This window comes from Podarcis melisellensis (assembly GCF_964234715.1).
Source record: "Podarcis melisellensis genome assembly, chromosome: 5".
NCBI lineage: Eukaryota > Metazoa > Chordata > Lepidosauria > Squamata > Lacertidae > Podarcis > Podarcis melisellensis.
This window is the reverse complement of record NC_138537.1, coordinates 60,532,062-60,550,338: the sequence shown is the minus strand read 5'-3', so window position 1 is coordinate 60,550,338 and position 18,277 is coordinate 60,532,062.

Below are 18,277 nucleotides of genomic sequence, written 5' to 3'. Positions count from 1 at the left end.
TGGTGTTGAACTACAACTCCCATTGGGGGGCTAGAACCTCACCCAAAGTTTTCCAGCCGCATCAGCCAGTTTCCCTACCCCCCGTGCCTTCACCTTGTCTGGATTAAGATCCAGCTTCTTTGCCCTCATCCATCCCAAAAGTGCCTCAAGGCATCTGGAGGGAACAGCTGGGAAATGGATCAAAATGTCAGAATGGCCACATGTGAATATCAGGTGCACAGCAGGCAGAGGATGTCCGAGGTGCTTTGCAAAACACACGTTTCATAATAACACCTGAATAGCCTCTGGTTACAAAGAGGCACGTGCATATGTGGTCACTTTCTGACCACATCGCTTTATTTTTTTGCATCCTGTCAGGAAGGGATTGATGATAGAGACACAGCTGCTTAAATGCAGAAGCTTCAATCCCTGGGATCTCCAGGCAAGGCTGGGAGACACCCCTGTTGGAAATCCTGGAAGAGAGGCTGCCAGTCAGTGCAGACAGTGCTAAGCTAGGTGGACCTATGATCTGACTTGGTATAAGGCAGCCTCCTTTATTCCTGTTAAATGACCGTAGTGCACTTGAGTGACAGACTATCAAGCGTGTTTCAAGAATCTCATTTTTTTCAAGGGTTCTTCATCAGCTCTTCCAGCTGCTTCATTTATTCCATTTCAATCTGTCAACACTAGATCCATTTTTTTATATTTTAAAAAAATCTATATGTGAATGTGGGAGGGAACAGAACCAGAAGCTGGCGTTTTCTTTATTGTTGCTAGAGCAGCAGGTTTCTACCTTGGAAAATACAAATTGCTATTTATACTGTATGCCGGTTTCTCTCTGTTGGCAGTGAGATTTGTATATCAGCACTGCCAATATACAAATTAAGGCATGAGTGATTCTTCCTCCTCTGCACGTATTATCTGGATCCTGGGCAAAGGGAACGTGACAACCAAATTTGGGTTGTGTCTTCACAGAACAGCACATGCTAACCAAACTTTAAGACATGTTTTAAGCTCTGGGCCCAAAATGCCAGATCATACCCCAAAGTATTGTGTGATTTCCTAATTCAAAAACACTAAGCTCATTTTATGATTTGAGCCTTATAACGCTGACAGCTTTTATGCTATTCGGTGCATGCTGCCGCAGTGATATTGCTGTGTGCTGCGTTTTTAAATGGATATTTGAGTCACGGAAAATCAAACATGGCTATGTAAGTTTAGTTGTGTTTATTTTAGCTTCACAGCTCAAGGCAGTGCCGAACTGGACCCTGGCTATCCAGAAGTGTTTATTGAGCTTCACAAGCCCATTTTCTATTTACAAAAATGTCTTCGGAATGAAATGAGAGTCCAGACTGCCCTGGCTACAAGTGATAAACATATACACACAAAAGGGTATGAATAAGGGGGCGGGGAGCTGAAACTGCTTGGCATTTTGATGCAGTAATATGGCTACTTGTAGATCTGATCAATGAAATGGCTTGAGAAATTAGATGCTGGCTCTGTTGAGATACCCACTGTCGAAACCGATTCAGCAGAACGGTGCCTTTTCTGGGATGTCCCTGTCCCAATGGGATTCACCTTTGAGTGGATATGGGATATTCTGATAATCTGTTCCCCCCCTCCAATCCTATATTTTAAAAGCAATCAGGCAGGGGTCATTCCCAAGCATACAGAATTAAAGATACAGTGATTAATGACCCTGGGCCAGTCACTGCCTCTCAGCCTAACCTACCTCAAAGGGTTGTTGTTAGGATTAAATCAAGATGGGGAGAACCATGTACACCACGTTGAGCTCCTGGGAGAAAAAGGTGAGATATAAATGCAATAGAAATATACAGCACTTTTTTTCCCAGCAGGAACTGGCCAGAACTCAGTTACAGCAACTCTCAGGTGGGCACCATTGCCATTGTAAGAGAACAAGGGAGGTGTTCATGTTGGGTTCCAGCACCTCTTTTTCTAGAAAAATAGCACTGGAGATTAATAATATAATATAATATAATATAATATAATATAATATAATATAATATAATATAATATAATATAATATAATATATAATATAATATAATATAATATAATATAATATAATATAATATAATATAATATAATATAATATAAATAACTTAATCCATTCTGGGAGTCCGTTTGACTCCCGAAACCATTCAAAAACCAAGGTGCGGCTTCTGATTGGCTGCAGGAGCTTTCTGTGCTCCCAAGCCGCATCAGATGTTCAGCTTCCAAAAAACGTTCACAAACCGGAACACTTACTTCTGGATTTGTGGCGTTTGGGAGCCAATTTGTTTGGGAGTCAAAACATTCAAGCACCAAAGTACAGCACTGTATAATATAGGCAGTCATAATGATGATATGGAACTTCCAGGTTAAGAAAGAGTAGTGTTCTGAATAGCCATTGCTGAGGAACATCAAGAGAAGACTGTTGGGTTCATGCTTGTACAAGGTATGTGCACCTAGATGTAAGAGATTCAGTTTCAAATGGTGACAAGGACCTGATGTCCCGACACAGCAGTTCAAGCTACTGGTACCAGGTATGGGGACAGTGGGTAGATGGCAAAGGATAACAAGCATCATGTGGACCATTCTGTGGGGGCAGCAGCTGCCCTGCTGATATCCAGTTCCCTGACTTTCATTGTAAGCAGATTGCATGTTTGAATCTGAGATCCAAACTGGCTTGGTGGTGATCTCACCCAAAGTTTTGCACACGGCCTTGAGATGAGTACTTCTCCGCAAACTATGCCCAGGACATGAAAACGAGATGCTCTTTGTGGAGGCTTTTTGCACAGTATGGAACTGCGAAGTCTGCAGCACTAGAACAGGCCAGATGTGCCTCAGTACTACTAAAATAATGGGACTTGAGCACACCCGACTCTCTGTGAGCTGCGCTGGTGTTATTTGGAGGAACTGCGGTGGAAGAGATATTTTAGGTTTGCAACTGCAGCCAAGTTAGCATTGCTGATGCCATTCTTAGCCAATTTCCACATAACTCTGAAGTGTAAATGAGCCATGCAGGAGTTAAACGGTGCCAAAGACAGAGGCACTTCCTATGGCAATACAAAGCTGTTTTAGTAATCTCATGGCAACAGCTGCTTTAAAAAAACAACAACTGTGACATGAAACTTCCATTCTAATATTAGATAGGATGGAGCTGAGAGCTCCCTTGATCCACTCTAATTACTTGATATCAAGACAAAAGGGGATTAGCACTTATTAAAATTGATAGGCTGTGCTTCACACTGCTGGTGCCATCCTGTCTCAGCCACCCCCCAATGAGCCCTGGAAGGCTGCGGTCTTGCATCTTCCTTAAAATCAGGAGCCAGGAAACAAACCTAACTGCCAGTAATAACAACATGAGACGAGCCCTGTTGGATCAGGACCATCTAGTCAGGCATCCAGTGCTCACAGTGGCCAACTGGATACCTGTGAGAAGCCCACAAGCAGCAGCCGAGTGCAGCAGTGTTTCCCCCACTCCTCTTCATCAGCAGCTGGCATTCAGAAGCTGACTGACTGCCTCTGAATAAGGCCTAGAACAGAGGGATGGAAGTGGATCTGGCTACTGGTCTAAGCCCTGATCTTTTCCATCCTCCTAAGGCCAAGTGGGCGGGGTCACCTACCTGCCAATCACCTGATATCAGGTGACCACTTCAAAGGGTGCAAGCTCCCAAGAAAGTGCTCTGTGTGCACTTCAGCCTTCATGAAGTCTTCAACCAGGAGTGGAGAACCTGTGACCCTCCAAATACTGTGGGGCTTCAGCTCCCATCAGAGGCGCCATCTTGTGCTAAGACTGAGGGGAGGGGTGGCGCGAAGCATGTGTGTGATGTCATGCACCCAGTGCTTGTCACGTGTGTGTGATGCTGTGTAAACACGACATTGCATTATCAGGAGGAGGCCCAGTGTGGAGCAGATTCCTCTCTCACACTCAGGAGAAGCCAGCCACTGAACTCAGCCTCTGCTCAGCCTTCTCCGTTTCCTCAACATCGAGGGGGTCTGGCCCCCTGCCAGCAGATACTGAGGGGGTCAAAGACACCTTTGCCTGGATCCCATCATCCCTGCCCTGCCCAGTGCCCATGCTGACTGGGGCTGATGGGATTTGGAGTCCAACAACATGCGGAAGGCCAAAGGTTCCCCACTTTGGGCTCAGAGTAACCAGTCATTCCCAAGCTGTGTACTGGAGAAAAAAAGAATCTGAGTTGTGAATGAGTTGCTGCTCCTGTACCATAAGTAGCAAGATCAACGTTCCTCTGAAACCCTGATCACAACTCCTTCCAGTTAGTCTCTTAAAAAGGCAGCAGATTTTGCCATGTCTCTGCACTGGAAAGGATGGAATGATTCCACCACACTTGATACAAAGAGGTGCTTTTATGGCTCTGCTCTTTTATCCAGCATGCTTTAGTTTGGCTGCTGTTATTTGTTTTGTGATTAACGTGTTTACAGGGTGTTTTGACGATACCAAGCCACCTTGGGCGCAATTTGCAGGAAGGGGGCAGATGAGCTTTAAAAACAAATAAAGGAAAGAAATGTGTCATAATGACCTGGCCTCAGAGAAGGTCACAGTTGCCTGCTCTCAAAAACCCTCTTGAGGCTTTGGCCATAAAACACAGAGTGGGGGGGGGGCGGGGGCAGGCAGTTGCAAGACCTGCCCCAAACCTTCCCACAAATGCATGCATCATGTGTAAGACCAAAGAGGATTTCCAAGCACATTCTATGGAGCAAGCACATTCTATGGCAGTGTTTTTCAACCACTGTTCCGCGGCACATTAGTGTGCCGCGAAATGTTGCCTGGTGTGCCGTGGGAAAAATTGAAAAATTCGAAAGATTTAAAAATAAAGTATTTTATAATTTTTCATATTTCTGTTTACTTACTATTTCATAATAAAGTAATTATAAAATACTTTCTTTGTGTTTATTTGATTCCTATTCAAGAGAATTACTTTATATATGGTCAATATAGGCACAGAGTTAATTTTTTTAACATTTTCTAATGGTGGTGTGCCTCGTGATTTTTTTCATGAAACAACTGTGCCTTTGCCCAAAAAAGGTTGAAAAACACTGTTCTATGGAACATGCTTAGAAATCATCCACAGACCTTGGGCTATACATGCCAAAGTGTGAAGAGGAACCTGCAAACCTGAGGATGTGGAGGGGGCAATGGTTTGCATTTGGGCCTCTGCCCCACTCTTCTTGCCAGTGCCTCCAACTGGAGGCAAAACCAGCATTCTGCTTCAATCAGAAGCCCCTCCAAGTTTCCAGCTGTCGCTGTAAATCTCATTGGCTGGCGGCACATATTTTCTCTTATGTTGGGATCTATTTTAAGATCACCTAGTATCCATGACAGGTTCACACTTCACTTTGTTAGGGCCAAGCCAGACATTACATGGCAGATGCAGGTAAGAGTTCCCTGGCTTTTTTTTTTTAATGGAAAGCAGCCTCAGGACACTGTCAACTTAAGTGGAGGGACAGCAGGTTGGGAAGACTGTGCCTTCACTCTTCCTGGCTGCGTTTCCATCCCAGGGATGGAAATATGAGTAAGGAGGGCAATTTTAAGTAGAGAAGTGGCTGGAATGAAAGGAGTGAAGCAGTCCCCTCACCCCAGTTGCCCTGGCTTCCAGTTGCTGAAGGATCAGAACTCAGAGTTGGAAGGGACCATGAGGGTCATTAATCCAACCCCCTTCAGTGCAGGAATCTTTTCCCCAACACGGGGCTCAAACCCCTAACCCTGAAATTAAGAGGCCACAGCTCTATCGACTGAGCTATCCAGGCTCTAAAGCTTTTAATGCTTAAATCAGTGTGAGACATATGCAAAATGCTAGTACAGAAAGTACAGAAGGCGAAACCTGCTTCATCTGGTCACACCTCCAGTGGCATCTCTGGGCCCTAGTAACAAAGGAGATGTATCTGTCTCCTGAGAGGTGGACAGGGCAGGTGCAACATCCCCCTCTGGAGAGGTAGGGCTAGGCCCACTACCTGACAGGTGGGCAGTCACTATGTGTGTGTCAGAAATGGGCTCCAACAGCTCTGGAGAGGGAGGTGGGGCTTGTGACTATCCCCGCGGTGATTGGTTGAGTGAGAAAGCTGGTTGTGACAACTCACCACCACCACTTGGTCCTTCCCTAAGATCCTTAGTATCAGGTTTCTCAATGTCCTTGGCAAGCCACCCAACTTCATAATCCTGACTCAGCCAGCTCATGATACCTGTGTCTCTTAACTCAACAGGGTAGCATCTTGTGACTGCTTTTTTTACTTTAAAATAATACTACAAATAATACTAGGAGATTAATACTAGATTAATTGCCTATGGTGTTGGAGGAGACTCTTGAGAGTCCCATGGACTGCAAGAAGATCAAATCTATCCATTCTGAAGGAAATCAGCCCTGAGTGCTCACTGGAAGGACAGATCCTGAAGCTGAGGCTCCAATACTTTGGCCACCTCATGAGAAGAGAAGACTCCCTGGAAAAGGCCTTGATGTTGGGAAAGATGGAGGGCACAAGTCGGACACGACTAAACAAACACAATTGCCATGCAATTTCTAGCTTGGCCCTTTCTCTAAAGGGAAGGTGGAGCCAACCAGCTGAAAATCAATGCTGACAGTAAAATCTATTTCCTGGATTACTGGGGAAAGCTCAGGTGGAGAGAGCGCTGTCATGTTCTGGTTCTGCTTTCGGGTTTTCCATGGGCATCTGGACTAGACATCCCCTTGGTTTGATCCAGCAAGGCACTTCTTATGTTCTTTTTTTAATGTTTATTAAATTTTCTAATTTACATTATATTCATATTATATTTAATATTCATTTAAACAACCTTAAATCAAGGACTTCCGTTCTTCTCTTTCTGTGCTTCATTTTGCATACCATACATCCCTGCATATTTTACATGAACTAAACTATTCAGTAATCCATTGTTACACCCATCAAAGCTTATTTACACTGTTGAATTAATCTTAATGCTACCAGCGTTTTTAAATGAACACAATTTTCACCCACAATTTTCAGTAAACATTTTCCAGTCTTCTTTAAAAGTACATTCTTCTTGTTCTCTTATTCTATATGTTAAATCTGCAACCTGTGCGTATTCCATCAGTTTAAGTTGTCATTCTTCTTTGATTGGGACCTTGCTCATTTTGCATTTTTGGGCTAACAAAACACGGGCTGCTGTAGTAGCATACATAGGTTTTTTTTGACACCTGGGAATTTCCCTCTGAATTATCCCTAACAAAAAGGACTCTGGTTTTGGGGGTTTTTTTGAAAGGTACTTTTAAACATTTTTTTCAATTCATTATAGATCATTTCCCAAAACTCTTTTACCCTTTTACATGTCCACCACATATGATAAAACGTACCTCATTACATCTTCAGCACTTATCTGATTCGGACTTATACACTTCTTATGTTCTCATACCCTACAACATTTCTTGAAAATATGGATGCCCAGTGCTATTTTTCCAGGAAAAGGTGCTGGAACTCACAGGGAACGCCTCCCTCGTTCTCTTGGAATGCAATGTTGCCCACCTAAGAGTGCCAAAACTGAGTTCCAGCGAGTTCCAACTGAAAAAAAAGCTCTGGGGAGAACCTATTCCATAGGTTTCAGCATTTTTCTGATGAAAACAGGGACATGCTAAGTTAAAGCGGGACCATCTGGGATCAAATCAGAAACTGGAATGGCTTCTGTAAATTGGGGGCTGTCGCTGGAAATAGGGAAACTTGGAGGGTCCGCATTCTTATTTGTGGTGGTGCCCAGGAGTCTCCAACGAGGAAAATGGGCAGCCACTATCTGGTCACGCCCACAATTACAAAGGTGGCGGTAGGCAAAATCTTTTCAGTTCCATGGGAATGTTGTCGTCATGGAGCGCAAAGCAAAGCAAGTGTGTCTGGAGCCAATTGCAGGTGACCTCCCCTCCACCCCAGAAATCAGTCTGTTCTAAAGCCCAAGTAGTAATCTCTACCAGCCCCAGGTTTCCATCTCCTACTTGTCAACATGACCTTTAATCCTTTCATCTTCTTATATGTGACAATGAATCAGGCAATAGAACAAACTGTAGCTCTGAATACAGTCTTTCAAACACATAAAATAAAATAAAAATCTAGTAAGATCAGGCTTTGGGCTCTATTTTTGTTTTGTTTTTTAAGACTCATTATTATAAATTGATAATATCTCATAGAAGGCAGCTTTAATATTACATGAAAGGAGGGAGCAGAACCACAGGGAGACAGGAAACCCATGAGACAGGCACACAAAGAAGATGGCCGAGTCTGACCACACTCTCCAAAGGAACAATGGGCTTCATTTTTGGTGTCTGAGAAGCAGGCTGAAACTATGCACGCTGTGGCTTTGCTGAATAATAATAATAATAATAAATCTTCCTTTTGAAAAGCGAACAATAAGCTGCTGGATGGACTCCTTGAACAAACGTTAGTGTTGCTAGTGCTCTGATTTATTAACTTTATTTTTAGACCTGTGGAATGCAGTTGTCTCTTACTCTCTAGGTAGGGAGGGAGAGAGAGAAAAAACAAACAAATCACGAGGAGCAAAAGACAGCCCAGTGAGCAACCCCCTTAGGGCTATTTTGCACTTTGCATCTGCCAGTGTACCCTGGATTGTGAGTCCTGCAAGTGACATCCATCCCATAATATGAGTGGGTTAAACAAAAGGCTTGTTACTTTACCAAACCATACACCGCAGCACCCTGACAATAACTTTGCACTCCTTCTCCAATATAAACACACATGGCTTTTGTGGAAACACTGTTCCTTAAATGAAATACCCGACTCTTACTCATCTTGGTATTGGTAACTAGAAGTAGCCTGCTATACCACAAGCTTCTAGGAATCCAGGGCCTTCACAGATTCTGCATTAAGACGATAAATAGCTGGATGTTTTGAAAGCACAACCTATGGAACAGCCTTGGCTCAGTGACGCAACATCAACTTTTGCATGCAAAAAGTTTCCAGGTTCAATCCCTGGCATTTCCAGGTAGGGCTGGGGTAGACCCCAGCCTGAAATCCTGGAAAGCCACATCTGTGGGACAGGGTAGACCCTGTCAGGAGTTCAGCCTACACTCGAGTAGGACCCTGGCAGAGACACATGTCCGACTGGCATGTTCTCTCCCTCCTGGTCGATCAGGAGCTTCAAAAGCTTTCTTCAGCCCGAACATCACAGCGACCAATGCCAACCGACACCGGCACACTTAAGGATCCACAGAGTTTGCGCAACTTGCGTAACAGACCTCAGCAACTCAGCATTTTGGCTAATCTACTTTATTTACATATAAACACACATGAAGCACTGCAATATGGCTCCCTCTCTCTCTAGCATCAGACAGCAAAGAGGGAAAAAACAAAGAACAATAGTCCCACTTCACAGAACACAGTAACACAAACATCCTGCCTTTGTCACTTCCCACTCTGTGGAGTCAAAACACATCCCGTCATGTGATAGCCAAAAATCCCATGACTGCAATCATGGAGCAGGAATTCTAACAGACCCTACTGAGCTAGAAGGACCAATGGTCTAACTGCATATGGCAATTGCCTATGTCTGAGTGGCCAAATAGAGGCAAAAAGGAGCAAGGCTTCAATGGTTCTGTAAAACATTCAGCTCATGAAATTTGTCATATAAAGCGCACTTGCTGAAACACATTCCAAGCTCTTAAAAGAGCAGAAGCCTGTCCTCTTTTATACAGGACTATCCTAACACAAGCTGTGATGGGGTTTTGCTGAATGCCTATAAAACAGCATGACCATGCTGAAAATGCAGCATGAACCCTCCTACACTAGTGGCCAAAATAACCAGAAAAAGGAAGCACAACTTGCTTAGGATGACATGAAGCAGCTTTCCTTCATTTGAACGTTGCCAATGAGCATGAGTGTTCAGAGAGCCAATCGGGTCCTATGAGCCATCAAACCTTGGAAACACACTTTTTCCAAAAGGTTTCCACAATTTTGGCCACTAGTGTATGTTCTTCCATTCCTATAACTGCTGCCCCCAACTATAGCTTTGCTGTTGAAATACTTTATTGTCACTAGTACAACTTGTATACAGTGAGAATACACTGTATTATCCCAAGAGCGCCATCACCCCTTCTGCCCATGCCAGGCTTTAAAATCCTATACAGTGGTACCTCAGGTTAAGTACTTAATTCGTTCTGGAGGTCCATTCTTAACCTGAAATTGTTCTTAACCTGAAGCACCACTTTAGCTAATGGGGCCTCCTGCTGCTGACGCGCCGCTGGAGCACGATATCTGTTCTTATCCTGAAGCAAAGTTCTTAACCTGAAGCACTATTTCTGGGTTAGCGGAGTCTGTAACCTGAAGCGTATGTAACCCAAGGTACCGCTGTAGTTTATAGCAGGAGTTGCCAAAGTGCTGCCCACTGACACAATGGTACTTTTGAGGTCTTTCCCTGGCACCCACAGTGGAGCACTGCTGTGTCGACTAGACAACAGCAAATAGCCTGGCAGCTTGCAGAGACCTCATACTGCCCACCAATTGCAGGGGCCAATGCGGCACACCCCCTTTTCTCCTTTTTCATCGGAGGAGGATTCTGGGACCGGAACACACATGGCTCCAGGTAGTGAACAATGCTAATTTCCAAACTTGTACCGTAAGGTTGCTGGCTCAAACACCAGAGTCCTTGTCACGTCATCCCTGGAGTGGCGGGAGAGAGAAAGAGAGCACCCACATGCAGACTAGGTGCCTGCCCATTCTACCTCAAAACAGCAGCACTGTGACAAATTCTGCCCTCATTGTGAGCTAGAGGGAGAAAGCACACAGCCCAGGCAGGCACCTGCTCCCACAGTGCTATTTGCACAACGTAGGTCCTTTCTAGGTGTTTGATGAACAGCAGCAAAACTCTGCACAGTAACCCCTGAACCATCAGCAATATTGCAGTGCTGATATTTCAGATGAGGTTTGGAGACGAGTCATGTTTCAGCTTTTAAGCCAGAACTGGAAGCCAGCTGAGGCAGGAAGCAAGCAAACAAGCAAACACACACACACACACACACACACACACACACACACATGCTAGGCCAGTGGAGGAGAGTGGGGGGGGGGAGTAATTGACCCTTCTGCCTAATAACTCTTCAGATTTCAGCATGAACACACTCTCAGCTACTCAGAATGCCTTGTGTCGGTACACAAGCCTCAGACAAGTCGGAGCAGCAGGTTGGGCCAGGCGGCCTGTAATTCCTCTGCTTGACAGAGTCTGTTTCACTCGGCAGCCATGGAGACGACCAGCTTGGTGTTGGTGATTCAGCTGCTATAGCCAACTGTCACAGCTGACTCTGTTGACTTTGCAGTTAACTGGGACTTTCCAGCCATAATAGGCTTGTTTGCTGCATTAATGCCTCATTAAAAGTTATAACTATCTTTAAATGCCCCCTCCGAAAGCAGGTACTCGGTGAAATTCAGTCAGTGGACTATTTAATTGTTCACAATAGCAGCAAATTGCCAGGAGCTAAATCACATTAATGATGATAATAATAACTTTCATTTATTGCATTATATCCCACCTTTTTCTCCAAGGAGCTCATGGTGTACACCAGACATCCCCAAACTCAGCCATCCAGCTGTTTTGGGACTACAGTTCCCATCATCCCTGACCACTGGTCCTGTTAGCTAGGGATGATGGGAGTTGTAGTCCCAAAACAGCTGGAGGACCAAGTTTGGGAATGCCTGATGTATATGGTCCTTCACTTCCTCATATAACCCCCACAACAAGGTAGGTTGGACTGAGAGGCAGTGAGTGTGTGACCCAAGGTCACCCTTTGAGCTTTGTGGCCAAGTGGTCTCCCAGGTCACAGTCTGACACCCTAACCACTGAAAAAGAATAATATTGAAGATCTGATTGGCTTACACAACTATTTTTTCAGAATCAAACAACCCTCTAGATTTGGGGGGGGGGGAGTACAGATTTGCAGTTTTTAAACTTTCTGAGCTGGGACAAGCTTTTGAAAGGAGAAATGAAACAATCCAAGAGTCCTGGGATACACTCAATATGCAATCCTATGCATGTTTCCTCAGAAGGATGTCCCATAGTGTACAGTACAGATTACTCACAGCTAAGCATGCATAGGGTTGCAGCCCTATAGATTTTCTCAGAAAACAGGACACGGCCTATATGTTCACCCATCCACACCACAGAATCGAAAAGGTTTAGCTTTTGTTTACTGTTAGAAGTTTCACTTCAAGCTTGTCCTTGCCCTTGTGTCCATTCCAGATAAACTGAAAGAAAAACAAAAATAGGGACCAGAAATCTGCCTTTAGTTTTACTGCATTTTCCCTACATAGAGCTGCAGATGTGAGCTGATGTCATAGGAATATTTAGACATTACAAAACACATTTGGATTACTGAACGAACATATGACAGCGAATTAGAATAATTATATATTTTGTGCTGAGGAAAGAAATTTGGGGAGGCTATCCAGTTACTAATTTGAATTTCGGTGTGTTCTGATTACATATTGTTTTATTCATTAAAATGAGTTCTCATCAATTGGGGGTGCTGGAATTTGATAGCATAATGAGGGCTCGGTCAAATGCTTTTTCCAGTTGACCTGCTGAAATCCATTTTTGGGATCTACATATTTGCCCAGCCTTTCTTAACCAGTCAGTATTTTACTGGACTGAGAAATAAAACAATGCTCTGACAGGTAACCTCTTTTGAGGTGAGGGAAAAAAACAAGAACACTAAGGCATGCCAGGTTCCACATTCCGTGAACAGATTCTGTCAGAGTCAACTGGTTAGGTAAGGGTGTGTGTGTGTGTGTGTGTAGATATAGATATATACACACATATATACTGTATACTTGAGTCCAAAAAAGAAAACACAAATATGTATAGAAATCAAGAACTAATAAACTATAAACAAAAGTTCTGCATCTGGTAAGGAGCGGTAGGCAACAATTAGAGGATACCTGGATACAACAGTTTGATTGCATAAAGCCATAGAGGTATTCTGGGTAGTAAAAAAAATTAAATTCTAGGGAGATAGACCAAAGGGAGGTCATCTGGTACAACCAGGCTGGGTAAGAAAAGAAAACCAAGGCCACCAAGTATGAGCAAATCTACCTGATTTTATCATATTTCTACTGAGTCTTCTTTGTTGGTTCAGTAGTGTTGAGTTCCATATTTTACTCCACCAGCCTTCCAGAGTGTGAGGGGAGCTGTGCCTCCAACAATCAGTGATTTCCATTTTAGCTACTGCCCAGAGGAATAACATAAGCTCCTTGTAATATAATACATTAGGGCAGCTGGGTGATACCTGTAGGCAGTCACCAGAAGCAGGCCTGGCAGGCTACAGAAATTATCCTGTTCATTTGGGTGCACAGCTACTGTACATACTTGCTGGCCCCTTGTCACTTATCCTCTCCTGGAGAATCAGTGTGGTGGCATGGTTAGAGCACAGGGCGAGGCCCTGGGAGACCAGGCTTCGAATCCCCACTTGGCCACTGGGGTGGCCTTGCACCAGCCAATAACTAGCAACAGCGTACAAAACTCTTAATCTCATTGTGGGTTCAAGCCCCACAATGGGTAAAAGATTCCTGCATTGCAGGGGATTGGACTCAATGACCCTTGTGGTCCCTTCCAGCTCTATAGTTCTAAGATCCTATGATTCTCAGCCTAACCTATCTCACAGGGCTGTTACAAGGATGAAATGGAGAGGAGGAGTCCCTTGCATGTTGCCATCAGCTTCTTGGAGGAAGGGTTTTTTCAAATGGAGACCACTATAAATGGTGAGACTTGGACAGAGAAAAGTGTCCAAGACACCATCTCCTGTTCTTACGCACAAGGCTTTTCTCATTGCTACTTGAACATGCTCCCTTGCCCAGTAGCATGACATATACAAAGCTGACAGGCATGGACAGAAAGTTACTGCAGCACCCCAGACGGATGCTCCTTTCTCCTCTTCAGGTTTATCTACCCTCACCCACACAATGTGCTTTTACCCCTGTTGGGGAAGTTCAATCTGGCTAAGAAACTGAGAGGATGCACTTATATAAATATGCTTGTAGTGTACTAAGGGGACACAGCCTCTGTACATAATTTCTAGACTGAGTATATAAAGAACACAGTACTTAATTAAATAAAAAAGTCACTATTATCTGCTCCCTTTCCCAATACAGTGGTACCTCAGGTTACAGACACTTAAGGTTACAGACTCCGCTAACCCAGAAATAGTACCTCGAGTTAAGAACTTTGCTTCAGGATGAGAACAGAAATCACACGGCGGTAGCGGCGGCAGGAGGCCCCATTAGCTAAAATGGTACCTCAGGTTAAGAACAGTTTCAGGTTAAGAACAGACCTCCAGAACGAATTAAGTTCTTAACCCAAGGTACCACTGTATGATCGTTGCTTTGGCAAAGCAAAGTTTGCTCATAGTGAACTCTTGGTTTTCCTTTCTGTCATTTGTTGCTCTGAGCAATTGCTGCTGCTCCGTGCCAAGCCATTGTCTGTGATATTGAAGTAGCAAATGATTTCCATAACTAAATGTACCCTATGGAATGGCGTCACCTTGTGATGTTTCAATTCCATTGACTTCAGTCAGCTTTATGGCTTAAAACTGTAAGCAGTCTAATCGTGTGCAGTGTTGTAGCATGTATATTTCATGGATAGTTTATTACCCACTTGTGTGGCTATTTAGGCATGATATATCTTGGGTCTTTTCTTTTTTTTAAAGAGCTGTTGGCAATCAAATAGGGGTTTTACAGGGAACTGAAATTTTCAAGGAAGAATATTGTTTAGAGCAGGGGATTATTCAGGAAGTGTCTGAAAAGGGAGAGATGCGGGGAGCAGTAGGCAGACAGGGAGGAGGACATTGTTCCTGAGGTTGTTTTCCCCATATTACTGGAATGGCAAGATATCTTTGGAATACACAGGATATAGCCTGAGTGGGAAGCAGAGAACACTGTGCTTGTTTTTGCAGAAAGAAACTTGTTCCGGAGAACTTCATAAGGAGAGAAATTGTTGGCTTGTTGTGAAAGATTTTTGGACTAGGGGGAGGTTGAGGTTTTGTTTATTTTTTATTATTGGTTAATGAATGGTTCTGATGATTGCTTTCCTAACAGTAAGGTAAAGGGATCCTGACCATTAGGTCCAGTCGTGATTGACTCTGGGGTTGCGGTGCTCATCTCGCTTTACTGGCCAAGGGAGCTGGTGTACAGCTTCTGGGTCATGTGGCCAGCATGACTAAGCCGTTTCTGGCAAACAAGAGCAGTGCATGGAAAAGCCATTTACCTTCCCACCGGAGTGGTACCTATTTATCTACTTGCATTTTGACGTGCTAGGTTGCATTTTGACGTGCTATGTTTGAACTGCTAGGTTGGCAGGAGCAGGGACCGAGCAATGGGAGCTCACCCCGTCACGGAGATTCAAACCGCTGACCTTCTGATCGGCAAGTCCTAGGCTCTGTGGTCAACCCACAGCACCACCCTCATCCCTTCCTAACAGTAAGGCCAGACTATTTTTGTGATAAGGAAGGACACAGAACCTAAACCCACACGAGAAACTTGGTTTAGTGAAAAGGTCTCAGCAGCTCACCTGAAGCTTAAGGGAGAGATGGAGTCAACTGAACCGCTTCTAGGGAGGGAGTCCCACAACTTGGGCCTCTCGCATGAACAGACCTCGGCTCTTGCTTCTTCACCTGAAGGGCAATGAACTCCGCCACCTGAGGCAAGAGCGATGTTGACCAGAGAGAGGATATTTTTGGTTGTAGCACCACATCTGTGGAATGCCCTCTGCAGAAAAGATCTTCTGGCACCAACTCTGCTGCTCTTTAGGCCCCAACAACTTTATTATGCCCAAATTTTCTGTGTGTTTCATAACAGACTTTAGCTTTACAGCATAGCTGTGGAGGATTCTATTGGTTTTGTGGTTTGTCTATTGTTGTTTTTTAGTTGTACGTTTTATACAGCCTAGAAATAAATAGCTCTCTCTCTCTCTCTCTCTCTCTCTCTCTCTCTCTCTCTCTCTCTCTCTCTCTCACACACACACACACACACACACACAAACCAAGTCAGCATTCCATACAAAACAATGTGCATCCTCTCTACTATGGATTTCTTCCCCACCCAGCCCCATAAAAATCCCCTCCTTCTATAATGGTTTTTTTTAAAGAACCAGCAGTTCAATTAAGACCAGCAGTCTTTTATCAGCAAGGAGAACACAGTCAACACCAGGGGTCAGCACACTTTTTCAGCTGTGGGCTGGTCCACTGTCCCTCAGACCTTTTGGGGGGCCAGACTATATTTTTTTGGGGGGGGGAAATGAACGAATTCCTATGCCCCACAAATAACCCAGAGATGCATTTTAAATTAAAGCACATATTCTACTCATGTAAAAACACCAGGCAGGCCCCACAAATAACCCAGAGATGCATTTCAAATAAAAGGACACATTCTACTCATGTAAAAACACGCTGATTCCTGGACTGTCTGCGGGCTGAATTGAGAAGGCGATTGGGCGAGGGGAGGGGAGCTCGTTTTTGAACTACCAGGACCAACAGATTGTTTTCCTGGTGCAGGGAAGGAGCGGGTCAGAAATGCTATTAAGAGGAAACACAATGAAAAAATAGGATGATAAGATGTCCCTTTCCAAGGTGGAGAAGACCAATCTGCCAGTGCTTTATCTTTGACAGGCCAGCTCTGCTAAGATAAATTGGAAAGCAACACAGAACGGTACAACCAGCTGCATGAAATGGGAATACAAATGGTTATTTTGGTAAACAGGAAGGTTTGGAGACACCAGGTTTTTTCTTCTCTTTTTTAATGCTGAACATAGTCTCCACATTGGAGAGTTAAAACACCACACCCTCTGCATTTCAGCACAGTGCTAACCAAATTCCTCCCCCTCAGACCACTTGAAAACTGCTGAGGGTCTTGGTGGACCACATAATGATTTTTCTGCCTGTCGTATCAATTGTAGTGCGCCACGCTAGATGCTGCATGATTTATTAATTCATATGCTTATTGCTTCTTTTGTTTCTCTTATCGTAACTTGAATTCTGTAGAGTTCAAATTACAATATGGAATAATAAAAGCGATAAAAATACAATTGCCAATCAGTGTGGATATTTAGTGCAGACACAACATGAACTGCCTAAAGTGAAGCTCACAGTCCACAGACCTCTCCGTTCAGAAGTGCTGTTAATGTGGTGGTGCTGATCTTCAAGCTGATTAAATTTAAAGTTACATTTAAAAGGGGCCCCACTGTACTGAAAGAAGCAGTTCGGCAACATTACTGAATAGAAGTAGAAGCTCACTGTTCAAAGCTCAATCTCTTTACATTCAGCCTCTGCTTTCCTCACACTTGAGCTCTCAGTTCCTCCCTTCACAGCTAAGCTCGCTTCTCAAGGCACAGCAAGCACAAGGCAGTGATGGGTCCATGAAAATAGTTTACATTTGGCCTCTTCTTTATCAATTAGGCTTGACTGAGACAAGTACTTCTTCACAAAGCATATAGTTAAACCCAGTGCTTTGTTTCTTAAAAAAAATGTTTAGGAGTACTCTTATTTTGACTCAAGAAAACCACCATTTTATAGTTCAAATTGGGAAAAATACAGTAAATGGACAAAAGTACAAAGATTCACAAAATGTTTAGGGGTATGCATCCCCCTGCGCCCCCCCAGGAAAAACCCCACACTGGTATCGTATGGAATTCGTCACCACAGGGACATAGTGCAGCAATGACGACCGCCTCACAGAGCGCTTTTGGCAAACTATTCTGGAGGGAACTAAAACATAATGAGGGCCATGTTCACACTATACATTTACAGCACTGTAATGCCACTCTGAACAGCCATGGCCTCCCTTAAAGAATTCTGGGAGCTGTAGTTAATTTTTGGGCCTCATGCGTTGTTAAGAGACCTTTATTCCCCTTCCTGAGCTGTAATTCCTGGAGCAGTTTCACAGTCAACCTCTCTTCACAAGGGACTCTGGGAATTGTGGCTTTGGGAGGGGGAATAGTAACTGCAAGGCATTCTTGACCAGGTCAAAAAATGTAGCACCTTAAGGACTGACCAATGTATTATGGCATGCGTCTTTACGGGTTAGAATTGAAACACAGATAAAGGTATAATGAATAACGACACCTTCCAAGAAACACGGACTCCTTTTATTTCTCTTAATGAACAAAATCAAGGCCTTCTTATACCAACCGGTCAACATTCTCAGTGGAGGGGTTACGTTAAATAATATGTTTGAATGTGGAATGTGTAAGTGTATGTTTAGAGACGATGGATAAAACAAACACCATTAGATGTGCTGCTGGATAAGTGTTTAATGGCTATTGTA